Below are 15,517 nucleotides of genomic sequence, written 5' to 3'. Positions count from 1 at the left end.
ATACTGAATAAATTAAAATGTTTAAAAATGTAAAATATAACATTCATGAGAATATTCCACTTAAACTGCTAGTTCTTCAGTTTATATCAGGTAAGAGTTTGTAAAAAAAATATATGTATATCTAACAAAATGGACTAACACAACATTGTAAATAGATACTTCAATTTTTAAAAATCTAACAAAATGGAATACCTAACTTACTCTTTTGTGGCTAGGTACTCAACGATCTTAACTTTGTTTTCAACACTCTCTCTCTCATCTCTCATTCAGGGTGTGATTATTCATGTGCGGCAAAAAAGACTAACAGGCCATCCAAGATAATAAACATTTCCTGGGAGTCACATCACATCTGATCATCCTTAATTATAATTTTTCATTCTCTCCTGGACTCTTACCTGTTAGAATTCTCTTACATTTGCATTCCTCCTCTTCTCTACCCATTCTTTCGTTGAGTTCATCTATGAATAATTATCAGTACCTATGATATCTTGATGTCTTGCCTTTCTTCTAATCCCCTCTGTGTGTGTGTGTGTGTGTGTGTGTGTAATGAACACCACGAAAGAAGTATAATTCAAGTATTAATTCTTTACTCATTTTTTCATGCAAGTTTTACATTGAGTAATAAACAATTGTTCTTTCTTCTTCTTTTTTTAAATTTACATTAATTCATCACTTGAACTAAATCTACAACAGAATTGGCACCCTATTTTAAATTGCATTGAAGGGTTTCTGTTTTCAGACTGTCTGCTGGTTGTGTCTATAACACTGTCTAAATAATTATATATACATTTCTTAGCTCTTTCCCATTAGACATTAAGTGCGTGGCTTTGTGCTATCAAATGTAAGGAATCTGGCTCACTTATGCTATCATCCTCCATAAATCTTCCTGCCCTTTTCTGAGTAATAAAAATATTATTTTTATTTCTCTAGTCCTTACCATGTATCTTTATTTTTTTAATTTTATCTTACTGAAGTAGAGTTGATTTACAATATCATGTTAGTTTCAAGTGTACAGCACAGTGATTTGGGGATATGGATATATATATATTCTTTTTCAGATTCTTTTCACTTATAGGTTATTACAAAATATTGAGTAGAGTTCCCAATATACTGTGCTATACAGTAGGTCTTTGTTGATTATCTATTTAATATACAGTAGTGTGTATGTGTTCATCCCAACCTCCTAATTTATCCTTCCCCCTTCCCCTTTGGTAAGCATGAGTTTGTTGTCTATGTCTGTGGGTCTATTTTTGTTTTGTAAATAAGTTCATTTGTATCTTTTTTTTTTTAGATTCCACATATAAGCGATATTGTTAAATATTATTTTTGAACTTCTATTTCTTAATTCATATGTTCGCTATAAAACCTAAACATTCTACCTAGGAAGGCTTAGGACTCCTAATATGTGTTTTGGCAACTCAAAAAAGTATTCTAGTGTTTTAAAATTATGCTTAAAATTAGTACTTCTATAATGACTTTCTATTGCACTTACTGTCTTCTGACTAAATATAAATGCAAAGGAAGAGTTATTTTACACTCTAGACCAGCACTGGCCAACAGAACTTTCAGTGATAATGGAAAGGTTCTATATCTGCACTGTCCAATCATGAGGAAAAAATCAAAAGGCGCTATTCTTGTTCTCAAACACTGGAGATATGGCTGATAGGTAGATATACCTGAGAAAAATGCAAGGTAAATATAAAAGGGTTTAACCATTATCTAATGCTCTCCCTTAGTTCCAAAAGATTCATACCTTACATATAATTTGGTATTGCAAGTAGAGTCACACATTTTAGACCGCATGTATTTTCCAATACATGTCTTTGAACTTTGCCTCTGCTTGAACTGCCTCAGGGACTTGAATACAGACCTGGCATGTATACTTGTTAAAGGGTCTCTTGAAGTTTTAAGAGTTTACAATTCACACTGACAATCACTGTAACGTGGGTGGAAAACAGCCTTAAAAATAGCTTCATGTGGTTAGTGCAACCACTGGACAGTTTTTGATGAATAATGATCATGTCAGAAGTCTATTTTTCATCCAAACAACAATTAGTGAGAGCCTTCCCAGTGTCACTAGACTGGCCTACAATTGCCAGTCCAAGGGGAAAACAAACTAGTGAATATTACAAAAAAGAGGCAGACTCACAGATACAGAGAACAGACTAGTGGTTACCAGTGGGGAGAGGGAAGTGGGGAAGGGGAACATAGGGGCAGGGGAGTAAGAGGTAGAAACTAGTAGGTATAAAGTAAGCTACAAGGATATATTGTACAATGTGGGGAATATAGCCAATATTTTATAATAACTATAAATGGAGTATAACCTTTAATAACTGTAAATCACTACGTTGTACACCTGTAACTTATTTACTATTGTACAGCAACTATACTTCAAAATAAAATACAATAAAATAGCTCAAAAATAAGAACTTCTAAAAGAACAAAATAAAGCATGAAAGAGTGAGAGGTATACTGAGTACACCTGCATTTCAGTTGTGGCTCTGCCATTCACTAGTTTGGGTCTCTTTTGATCTTCAATTTCTTCAACTATAAAATGGGAGGGATGATGCTAAATTTGGAAGACATGCATGATATTTTGGCAAAGGAAAACTGCCACATGGTAGTTATTTCGTTGATGGTAGCTAATGTTATTAAGTTATTTTTTGCATTAATTATAATTACTTTAAAGTTATTCAACATTTTGTTCCACATAGGATTGTAAAGAAGATTAAATTAAAAGAGATGCAATGGAAAAGCACTTAGCTAGGTGTCTGACACACAGTACCTGACCACTCATCATTGATGCCATGTGATCCCGAAACATTTCTCTTATGTCCTTACCCAAGCAGCAGCCTATACTGTGGTTTTATTTTGCGTGCATTCTACAGGATGCTACGTTCTTCCAGAGTGTCTGTGTTCTGTCTCCAGGTAATTATATATTTCTCAACTACCATGTTTTGTGAAACAATGTTTTTTTCCCTACCTTTGCATTACCCAGAATTTTAAATTGTCCATCAGATACTCTTTTGCAGTATTTAATACAATAGATTTAGGCTGAACCAGATACTGAGTTCAGACACTGATCAGTGGTGGGAATGAAGCCTTCACGTGGCTCAAAGATACAAACACTTGCCTGGTGAATGAAGTGGTCCCCAGTAAGACCAGATTGCGGGAGAAGGTATTCAAGCCTTCTGGACTGATGAAGCAGACTCAACCTAAGGCCTGAGTCAGAGAGGTCAGCTGTTTCTGGGCACACACTGACCACTTGGGCACCAAGGGTGCTCCCCAGTGGGAGACGTCCATGTACCATATGAATCTGCATGTAAGTGCATGTGTTAAAGTGGAAAAAGCTTACAGGTAAGAGTGGTAACCATTTGGGCACAGACCATCTATATCCCTAAGTAGGCACAGAGGAATAGAAAATTCTCCTTTTCAGGTCACTGGAATCCTTTCTGCTCACTTCTCTGCAGGTGACACAAGATTAGAAAGTGTAAGAGCAAGACTGATAAGGCTTAGAGTAGATATTTTGTATAGGACAAATGACAGTGACTTCCGTAGCCATCATTAGCCCCAAGATGAATGGCTCAAGAAGGCAATTCTGTGCAGCAGAAACTGTGGAGGGCCCCCCACCCCCGCCAGCAATGGTACCTGTCCTTCTACTTCACTAGGAGAGCCAGAACTGATGCAATAAATGACACAGGTACCTCTGAACAACCATGAAAATATTTTGGACAGACAGACTAGAAGACTAGAATTCCAAATCAGTTTTCTAGCACATCGCTTTCAAAACCACTGCCATGTGTGTACTGATGCAAATGACACCTGGTTTGCCCTCAAAAATGTAGGTCTCCTGATACAACCGTAGCCTATGTGCACCCTTTTTCTGTTTTTTTCTGCGTCTTTATTCCTCTGAACAAAATTCGAGCAAGCACAACAAAATGGTTCTCTATAGCCTGCCTTTTATAACTTTATCTCCTAAATAACTCTTAACACAATGCTGTACATTAGAGGTTGGCAAACTGTGGCCCCCAGACCAAATCCAGCCAGTCACCTGATTTTGTAAATTACATCTTTCGGAACACAGCCACACCTATTTGATTAGGCCTTGTCCTTGGCCTCTCTCACGCTACAACAGCAGAATTGAAAGCAGAGACACTGATGGCCTGGCCCTAATGCCTACAGTTTCTATACCTGGCCCTTTACGGAAAGAGTCTGGGGACCCCTGCTATCCATGAAAAGGAGATTCAGTAAAGATGTGTTTAAAAATTTAAAACTTGCTCAAAACTGTTTCTAAACTCATGAAAGAACAAATCCTTCCTTGTAGTTGAGTTCTCAGATTACAATATCTTAACACTAAAGAGAATCATATGGATAAACAACAAGGTCCTACTATATAGCACGGGGAACTATATTAAATATGCTGTGATAAACCATAATGGAAAAGAATATGAAAAATAATATGTATATATATATATATATATATATATATATATATATATATATATATATATATATATATATGTATAACTGAACCACTTTGCTGTACAGCAGAAATTAACACAACATTGGAAACCAACTATACTTCAAAAAAATGAATTTAAAAAAAATTTAAAAAAATAAAGAGAGTCGCCTGTTTTCTCTTAATAACAACTAGCCAGTTTAGCGCAGGAGGATTCCCAGTGTGTACAGACCAAGCAGATCTGTACTTAGTATTAGCAAACTGCTCTCAGTTCACACCTTTGTTTTTAACTTTTGTTGCCTTCTATTAAGGCATCTGGGAATTAAATTTAAAGTAAACAGTTTTAAAGAAAAACCAAAAGAAAGCTTGATGGCATGACATTTTTCTGTTGAAACAGATACTTCATTTAGTTACATGACAGTGGTAAGAAATGTTGCACGTTTTAATAACATTGTGCAGTGAATTCCATTGTCTTACAAGTGTTCACTGAGGTTTGGTTCTTGGTTGACATAGCAATATTCAAAATAAAACCACTAAAAACGTTACTTTAATTCAGGAATAGTGGGCTGAGGCTGTGGAGAGAACTTCCAATCCTGATTTGGGTTTCAAATGGGACCTTAATAAATCAAGGTGAAGCTCATGGATTTTCTCACGCCTCTACTGCTGGTGATGAGCGCGCTGGGATGGCTTGTTGCTCAGAGCCCACTTCCTCAGAATTTTCTAATCTTCTAACAGGCAATCACTCACCATAAATAATCACCCTGTCTTGCCTAATACAGGGAAATGAATAAACCAGTGTCTCCCTGCCTGGGAAGGTGAGCTTTCAGGTTGTTTCCTTGCAAATCAGAATCCTACTGCATCGAACTATTCGGATTTTATAAACTGTACAGTATCCAAGGCACCTTGACTCTGACAGCGATGCTTTAATTGCTTAGTGATGCTTCAGAACAATTCACAACAATTTGAAAAAACCTCAACAAATATTAAACATCAAATCAGTTTTTCAACAATATGACATCTCACGTGATGTTTATGTTTACCTACCCCGTTTTAAACCTAGTTGAATGTAGTTAGGCACTATACATTGTATTTGAAAGAAATCTAAATTAAATGCACGACTGCAAAGACACTGCATTTTATTTTCTGAAATAAGCAAGCTGAAAGGGAATACAATGTTAATCTACTGTAAGAGAATTTAAAAAAAAAAAAGAGCAAGGTTAAAAACTACACTATGGTACCTGAAGCACAATATTAAAACTCATCTTGAAAATCAGACAGTTAAATGAATAATAAGCACTTAGGACGTGGCTTCCTCTAATAAATATTTTCCAAGACTAGCTAAATTGCAATGCCTTATGCAAAAGCAGGTACATACAATTTGGGATGAAATAACTGCTTTTGGAACAAGGAAAAGTAAAAGTGAATATGTAATTCATAGTCATTTACAGACTTATCAAATAAAAAAAATGAGGGATAGATACATTTGAGAAAACTGCTAGTTTACTTTCATTTCATCACTTTTATTCCATTTGCATGCTTTATTTAGAAATTGACTAATTTTTATGGTAGAGTAATGGCTTCTGTGTGAAGAATCCATCAATGTCCCTTTGGTGTGGCAGCAAATCCCTTGTACAGCCCACGTCTCCCTCCCACTCAGAGCACTTGGCATGTGCACACTAACTCAGGTCTCCTGAAAGCCACCGTTAAACGCAATTTGCATGCTCACCTATTTGATTTTAGGCATATTCCTGTCTACCTTCAAAACATCTGCTAGCTCCTGATCTGGGGAGTGCAGTGGAAGGTGGGTTTGAAATCTTGAACTGCATTGTCTGTAAGATGCTTTTAATTAAAATTTCTATAATGTTAACATTCATTGCACTGTAATCTCTTGTCTCTTAACTCCTTTCTACCAAAAGCAGAGGACTACAGACTATATTACCAGTAACCTTTAAAACCGTCAAACCCACATAATCTCAAGCCTTTCTTGTTCAGTCAGAAGGAGGTTTTCGGATGCAAGCTTAAGCCAAGGTTGACAGGTGCATTTGGAACACCAGGACCTTTAGCAATAACAATAGGATGTGTTAAAGGGAAAAAGTCCACAAAACACAGCTCTAAGAGTATTCATTCTTCCATATGTTCAATAATTATTTTATCTACTAAAAATCCATTATTTGGGGTGGCATTAAACTAGGCCCTTAGGATATAAAAAAAGAAATAAGATACAATGTCCCTGTCCTCAAGAATCTCACAAAAGTAAGGATCAAGGTCATATTAACAAATGAATTGTACGGAATGAACAATGTTAAAACTCTAAGTAATAGAAATGTGGTGTTTAGAGTTATCTAAACAGGTTACACAAGTAAGCACTTCGTAACTCATATAAATCATTTTACATCTTGACCAAGAGACGATGTGTGTTGTCTTTTGCTTGCCTAGGTTTCTCTGTGATCTCAAAAGGCTCCTTAGTTACTCCAAGTCTACAGCAGATTTGGAGACCGTAATCCTGGCCACCATGGTGATTTCTGGAGTCAAACTGAGCTCACTCCCCTGAGCATGATTCACTTTTCATTTTGAGAGGGTAAGATCACACTGAAACTTCCTAATTTGTTGTGAGCACCTCAAAGACCGTGTCTCGTGTCTTGTGTGTTTCTCTGTTCCCAGTGCCCTTGACTGTGCTCAGCATTACAAGCATTTTCTAGTTCAATAATATGAGTTTCTTCTCAGGCCACGGTTGCAACATTATCTGCCTTCCCATTTCTCATTACAGTCTCCAGCGAGAGGAGTCACATGGAATATTACAGAATATAGTGGAATGGGATACAGGGGCAGCGACTGTAACGGCAAAACGTTACTAAAACAACCTCTACTTTCAAGCAGAGGTTTTAAAGAAAAAGGAAATGGGCCATTAGGAGAGAAAACGGAAAATTTCCAATCACAATCTCCCCTCTCTTCATAGTTTTCTTTACCACTCAAACATATGTTACCGAGGTTCTTACTGTCCAACGCTCAGAGGTAGACACATCACATTGGAGAAGGTTATTTAGGTTCCTTACAGGTATGCTATGGTCACCTTCGTTATGGCATCCACAGCACTCCCTGGGACTCGTGACTGGGCCAGCAGGGGTCGCTGCAGGCCGAGAACTGACACTTAGATTTCACTGCTACAGCCAGCAAGGGAATGAGAATGGGTTCACAGGTCACTTTGTGTCAAGTGGAAAATGACTAATAGTTTTGTTCCTGTGGGCTGGAGAGAAGCATGCATCACTGACCCCTCAAGGATTAATTTCTCATGATAAATGTAATTGTCTAAAATAATAGTGGGGAAAACCAATTGTTCTAAATGCAATACCCAGAGAATGAGTGGGTAATAGCTGCCCATTTAAAAAGGACAAAGAAATCAAAAGGAGTGGCTAGGGGTACCGTTAGCCTTCTTCAACAACTGCATAAAGAACCTGCTGAATATCCTCTCACAGCTGGAGGTCACAGGTAAAAGGGGACCTACATATTTGATATGTTTATGACAGGCCACTCAATGTGATACAATCTTTCAAAAGAGGAAAAAAATTACTACACGCAAACTTTGGAGAAAATTATCCTGGGATTGGCTGATATTCTGAAATTCAACTGAGGGACTTATTAAACAGAGCATTTGAAAGAATAATAGTGGTTTTTTCCCCCACTTTGCCTAATGTTTGTCGCAATTAAAGAACAATTATTCTTTTCGTTAAATTTCTTATCTATAGGTCTCAGATCACTGATAAACTTTTGAAGAAATCCTTATATCCACTGTATGACATGACTGCTGCAGCTTTTTAAAAAACAATGGCAGAAACTGCAGTAAAGAAAGCTATTTTTCTGAATGCACCATATTTCTTTTCTTTTCTTTTTTTTTTTTTTTTTGCGGTACGCGGGCCTCTCACTGTTGTGGCCTCTCCCGTTGTGGAACACAGTCTCCGGACGCGCAGGCTCCGCGGCCATGGCTCACGGGCCTAGCCGCTCTGCGGCACGTGGGATCTTCCCGGACCAGGTGAATGCACCATATTTCAAATGACCACTATGAATTCTATAAGAAGAAAGTCCACAGGCCAGAGTGTAATCAATATGGGCTCTTCACCGACAAGTATGGAAAGCACAGAGCCTGCTAAAGAGAATTTTTCAATCTCTGGCTTCCCACTCAGAATCAGCGGCCAAGGCCCCATAATAGGCCAGCACTGGGAAAAATACAAACATTCCCAGACTAAATGATAAAAATGCATAAAGAAAGCATAGTAACGATTTGCAATGGGAAGGATGTGTGTTTTGGACCTGAATGGGATTATTAAATACTGTATGTCTATGTCAGGGAGAGAAGGAGACTGTTGCTTAGTCTCCCATTGCCCCAGGGAGGGCTGTATAAGTTAGGAGAGATTTTAGTGAAAGGCAAAGTTAAGGCAAGGAGATGTAGTGGGAGGCAGGTGTAGCCTGGAAGAGTGGCAAACGATGAGGAGCTGCCAATCCCTGGGTCCCTGAGAAACGACTTCCTGGAGAAAAGTCATGGTGTGAGAAGTAAATGGCAGGATGGTAAGATATCCAGGAAAGTGATACGAGACTATCCGAGAATAGACAACCTGTGACCCAAGGTCAAGAGGAAAAGAAATGCCACCTGTGACAACCAGGTTCTGAATCCCCTGCTCTACTCTGAGTACAGCCTTTACCTTCCTAGTCTAAAGCCTGAATCCCTATAACTCTAATAATTTCCACCTTAACTGCAGCTTGACAACCGGAGGCCCATATTTGGTGTGTCTGACCTTATCTTTCTTGAATCCTTTGCTTCCCCTTAATTATGATCTCCCTATTTTACACCCTGCCTGGAAATCTGTTTTCAACTCATATTTCTTTCTTTTTCTTAATAGCTTTGCCTTTGTTGTCTTGACTCAGGATTGTATATCCCACTTCAGTAGAGTCATAGTAATGAGAGAAAGATCTGAGTCCTTTCTCTCTTTAGATTGTAAAAGTCACGGTCCTGATTCAAAGAGCCATAAAAATCATGGGGAAAAATACAGAATATGATGGAAAGGCAATCTTCTCAGTGTTAAGTTAAACGAAGAAAAATAATGAAGAGAGGATTTCTAAATTTAAGCTTACTTAAGAAGTCTAATGAGGAGAAGCTTTTCTATTTCATTTGTTCATTCATTTAATTAATTTTAATTGGATACCTATAATGTGACAGGCAACAGTCTAAATATTGAGGATATATGAGACAGATGACAATAACTGAGATAATAATTAATTTAAAATATATACAAATGTGCTGTGAAGAAAAAAAGCATCAGTACATAACAACAACAAATTTAGATGCACTATTTTCCTCTGTATTTTATACCTGATGTTTGAACACAAAACTTATGTCCTTCATCCATCTGGATAATTCCTACTTGAATCTCTGGAAAGAGATCAAACATCATTTTCTCAATGAAGTATTTTTATCCCTACTCCACACAGAGTTAGCTGCCCCTTAATGAGGTAACTATGTAAAACCTCTTAGGCCCACATTAGAAACCTAGTAAATGCTAGTTTCTGGTTCCTCCTTAATTATTCTCTGACAGTACCATGCAGTAGAAGCCAAATGAATAGACAATATCAAGAATATGATTATGCAGTAAAGTTGTATCTTACATTCAGGATAGATTCTAATGGCTGTGCCTAAGTATAAATTCTGCATATCCAAATCATTCTTGAAAGTTTCACTAAACCACACATAAAATATATAAAATACTGTATACACTGGCTTTGTGTACACACATATAAATCCATCAATTCATTATTAATTGTTCTAATTCTTTCTTAGTGACTTTCTATGGCCCACAAATATTTCATTGTCTATCCCAAGAAAGCCATGGAAAACATCACTCTCCTCTTCCTTGGCTGTGTAGGCAATAAACTTTCTTTTCTTTTCTATGGCCTGGGAAACTTTAAAGTCATTTGTACATTTCTTCCATAGCTTTCGGCATACTGGCAACAAGTTTTTCAGATTTCCTTGCATTTACTGCTTGGGGTGCACTCTTACAGAGTGGAGTGGAAGGTCAAGTGGTCTGCTTAAATAGCTATATTTTCTTTTCCTCTTTTTCTTTCCATGGGCATACAGTTAAATTCAGTTAAGTTCAATGACCCTATGAGATAATTTCCCTCTACACTCTTCTTGTTTCATTACTCTTCCAAGTTCATTTAACCAATGATCGCATTTATATTTACCCAATCCACAAGTCTAATAAAAGGTCCATCCGGAATGTTAGCCTTTTAGTTGCTTACATAGGAGGACACGTGTTTCCTCCAGGCTTCTGGGGAATATTACTTAACATACACAGAAGTCTATATCCAAAAAAGGGAAGTCCTAGAAATTGCCCTGAGTAGGAAAAAGAATGAATTTGTTCTTTATTCATAATATTGGCTATTTTCTGATTCCACACTCTTTTGGTAGAGTATATTAAAAATTTTTCCTTCTCTTTGCCAGCATAAGCAGGGAAGGGAGATCATTACAGACTGCTACGTACTACTGGCTTTGAGCCCAACTGAAACAGAAAGAGGAAGGAACTGCTTTCCTTTTCTTCCAAGACAGACCTATAGGACACTCAGATCCAGGAGAAAAAAGTCAAGCTAGGTAGTGGATAGATAAGAGTAAACAAGATATTTCCAATAAGTGGAAGGAAACACGTTGCAAATTTTTTGAAAAGGTGTTGTAGATGCTTATACAACCATTTGTATATGACTGTAGTTATGCACTAAATAGATTCTAATAAAGAGCAGTGCATAACATCTCTGCAGGGATTTCTGACCAAGTTAAAGAACTTCATTTCTGAATATCAATACTGTACCTAAAGCAAAACAAACAAATGAGAAGGTTAAAAATATTCTTAAAAAACTTGTATTATTGCTTTGTCTCAGCTAGAATATAAATGATCTCCTGGATCTATTTCATTTTCAAAATCATTTGTGTTGGGATTGGGTATATGAATTGATTTGGAGGAGGAAAGCTGCCAGTGGAAAGAAAGACCTACACTTAATAAGCTGGGATAGAAACCTATCAACATGGCCAGTGTTCTATAATGTTCTATCAACCTACTGACTACTGTTTACTGAGATGACTAATATATTTAATATTGAGTATCCGTGTTAACCACTAAAGGCTATGTGTTGATGAATCTCCATCAGATTTCTCTCTCATATTCTACACTATATAAATTGGAAAACAAAACAAAAACTAAGTATTTAATGCAATAGAATCATTCTAGGTTCCATAGATCTCTTCCAACAAAGGATAGTGAAGGAGTAATGCATTTTAAGCTAATAAACATAACATGCTTTAAAAGAAATATCTCTAGGGCTATCCTAAAAGGTACTGCCAACTAAAAATTGTCACTTGCCATCTGCCTCTACAAGGATTAGGTCACTAACCACTGCAGTCACTGACCTTCAACACACCCTAAAAGGAGTTCAGGGTGGAGGTCAGGAATGAGGCATCCTGTGCTCTTGGAAAAACTGGCAGAACAGGCCTTCAGATAATTAGATATTTTCAGGAGAAGATTTTATGAGCCCAATTTCTTGCGTCTTCTCATATCTAGATAAGTCTTAAAATCATTAACGGTGACATCTGCTCCTCGTGACCAGCTGCCACCTTGCGCCAGACGGTGTGCTTGATGGCACGTAGCCTCCCTTCACCAAAATCACATCTATACTGACCTCCCCTCTGATCTGTTTGGAGCAGTCCCTCAGAGCCATCAGAGAGGCTGCCTCCCAGGCTATAGTGCTCATTTTGCCCCAAATAAAACTTAACTCAAAACTCTCAAGTTGTGTGTGTTTTTTCAGTTGACAGTACATGTCTAGAATATATTTGATAAAATTTTCATATATAAAATTGCTTGTTAATTTAACACAATAATAATACTCTTTGCCTTGTTTCCCTAGGGAGTGATTGTGGTTCAAGTAGCTCAAAGTTTATAAAAAATACATTCCGGGTTGGAAAACAAGTTTTTTCCTCAGTGTCTTTCTTTATTCTGTTTTAGTAGGGCACTGAGTGACTAATATTTTCAGACACTTTGCGTGTGGCATAGACATCTCTGTGCCCAGAAAATTCTAAACAGCTTTTGAAGTAAAAATCCTACAACTATGTTGATACATAGGCTTAAGTCACCTAGGATATGAGTAAGATTTAGCAAAAGCAGATGAAAATTACCAGCTACTAAAAGCAAATGCCTGTTGGCAACCATGCCAAATAATCTAGAGTTCAATGGGGGTCAGGTAAGAGAACACATGGGAGGTCCAAGATAACAGTAGGAGATAAGCCTAAAACTATATTAGCAATTTTGTTCAAGTGGGATGCTATATATATATTTTGGCAGGGAAAGGGATCACTTATACTATTTGGATGCCAAGTAAGGCTGCATAACATGTCAGGTGGTAGGTCCACCCACAAAAATAGAATTCTCAATAAAGGTTAAGCTACCAGGAGATTTAAGATCTCCATTTTGTTTCCTTCTGCAAAAGGTTGGTGATTCCTTCTCCACTCCTTGGACTGACACTGGGGAACTTGATATGACAAGGTGGCATTCCAAATCCGTGAAGACTTAATGGATTATTCAATAAATGTTTCTGCGACCCTTTGATACATACAGATGAAAAAGCTAGACCTGTATTTCACATCATACACTAAAATAACTTCAGGTGAATTAAAGTTGTGTAAGTGATGTTTTTAAATTTGAGAAGAAAAAAATGTCTTTTTGATATCTGGGCAGAGGATTTTTTCTTCCTCTTCCTCTGAGCAATAACACACACATCATAAAATATTGATCAATAGGGGCTCCCCTGGTGGCGCAGTGGTTGAGAGTCCACCTGCTGATGCAAGGGACACGGGTTCGTGCCCTGGTCCAGGAAGATCCCACATGCCGCGGAGCGGCTGGGCCCATGAGCCATGGCCATTGAGCCTGCGTGTCCGGAGTCTGTGCTCCGCAATGGGAGAGGCCACAGCAGTGAGAGGCCCGCGTACAGCAAAAAAAAAAAAAAAAAAAAAAAATTGATCAATAACACTAAAAGAATTGGCACAGAAAATCAAAAATATATAGAAACAATCTGACAAGACAAGACAGAGGTTGGGGAAGAAAAAGTCCACTAGATCCATCAATTACAACAGAAAAGTATCTTCTCTGATAGAAGGAATCCTTCTGTCAAATTCCTGATTGATTAAACAGTTCTCTTTTGGATGGAAGAATTTTCAGGTAAGGAAGTATGCCTTCCTTTTTCCCTCCTACATATAGTTTTTTGCCTCTTCCAGTCACTTCACCACACATGCGAAGATTGTTTTCATCTATGCCCCCTTTCCAGGTTTACGGAGCCATTAGGGTAGCATTTCCATTACAATGGTCATAATCATTCTGCTCCAGCAAAGCATACATTTCAAAATGTAAAATGTGCCCACTGTATGTCCACTCAATGTAACATCCTAATTTTAGAGGAAAAAAAAAGCAGTTACCCTTAATTCCATTTTATTAAACGCCGGAAGAAACCATCATGTGTTAGATTATAAGTTAATGAAATTTTATTGCAAAGGCATATAAATGCAAGAATAAAATTTCAAAGCAGGAAATAAGATTGTAAAGCCTCTTCCTATCAATGTGGCAATTTAAGAAAAGACAGATGAAATAAGAATTGATTTTATTTGGAAAGCTCATAACACAGAGATAACATGATGGTATCATAATAGTTGATTCTATAAAAGTATCAGGAAAAACTAGAAACAGGTATAGGTACTGCTCTTTCATTTAACATTTCCATATGTGTGACACTCTGTAAAAAGATTCCTGGTAGATTCTCCTCCTACTGTTAATAACAAAGCCTTCCCTTCAAAATGACATTGATAATTCATACAGTTTATCACTGATGTAGACATTACGGTGAAGAGTTTTAGTTATTTTTAAAATATATAACTAAGAGATACATTGTTTCAGCCCTCGAAACTGCCTCTGAGCAGGTTATTCATTTCAATTAATGCCAAAGCAAACAGTTGGGCAGTCATATCTATACTAATATTTACCTTTCACTTAATGTTTTGAAGCTTTGGGTATGATTAAGATTTGTTATAGTTTATTCACCACATTTTTGTATCTTGAAGTTAACTTTTTCAATGTCACTTCTCTGTTATGTGGTGATTTTAATACTACAGCTGAGATTGTTAGTTTATCCAGCCTTTGCTGCCTTAGGTTCAGGTACTGTACTAGGCACGGAGAATTAAGAAATGAATATGACATCTCCATATTCAACACATTCACAGCCACTTTGGGGCAAGGGAAAATGAAATTAATTAATAAAGATTTTGTTTAGCAGGGACTATAATGTTTGATCACATACGATGCACAAGGCATGGCTTTATGCATTACAAATACATAATTTTTCATCTTTATTACAAACCTATATAGAAGTTATTATCCTCTAGTTTCCAGAAGAAGAAGAAAAAATAATAGCATTTATTGACTGAACACCAAATGCTAGGATTTTATAGAGCTCTTTTATTTTGTTTTACCTATAAAATAACCCTCTAAAATACTATTCCTATCATCTTCTCTTTAAACGTGAGGAAATTCACTTAAGTTAATGTATCAGTCAAGAGTTCTCCAGAGAGACAGAAGCAATAGGAATAACTCCAGCCCAAAGGCCAGAGGACTCGAGGTGCAGGAAAAACTGACGCCCCAGCTCAAAGGTCATCAGGCAAGAAGAAACTTCTCTTACTTGGGGAGGTTCAGACTTTTTGTTCTATCCAGGCCTTTATTAGGGAGGGCAATCTGCTTTACTCAGTCTAACAATTTAAATGTTTATCTCATCCCCCCCCCAAAAAAAACACCTTGCAGAAACACTCAAAGTAATATATTTGTCCAAATATCTGGGCATCCTGTGGTCCACTCAAGTTGACACATAAGATTAACCATCAGAGTCACTATCTGAAGGTCATATAGCCTACGAATGGTAAAGCTTGCACACAAACCTGAAGCCTGGCTCTTAAAAGCCATGAGAGGCTAAGAAAGTACTCCAAGG

The 15,517-nt window shown here is 37.2% G+C and overlaps 1 protein-coding gene across 1 annotated transcript in view; it reads right to left on the bottom strand.

The window, feature by feature from the left end:
• The window catches only part of CNTNAP2 (contactin associated protein 2), a 1,481,544-nt gene that overhangs the window by 1,297,598 nt on the left and 168,429 nt on the right, over positions 1-15,517 (bottom strand). The window lies entirely within an intron of this gene.

The sequence above is a fragment of the Mesoplodon densirostris genome, chromosome 9 (genome assembly GCF_025265405.1).
Source record: "Mesoplodon densirostris isolate mMesDen1 chromosome 9, mMesDen1 primary haplotype, whole genome shotgun sequence".
In the NCBI taxonomy this organism is placed as follows: Eukaryota; Metazoa; Chordata; class Mammalia; order Artiodactyla; family Ziphiidae; genus Mesoplodon; species Mesoplodon densirostris.
This window is presented reverse-complemented; position numbering and strand designations above follow the sequence as displayed.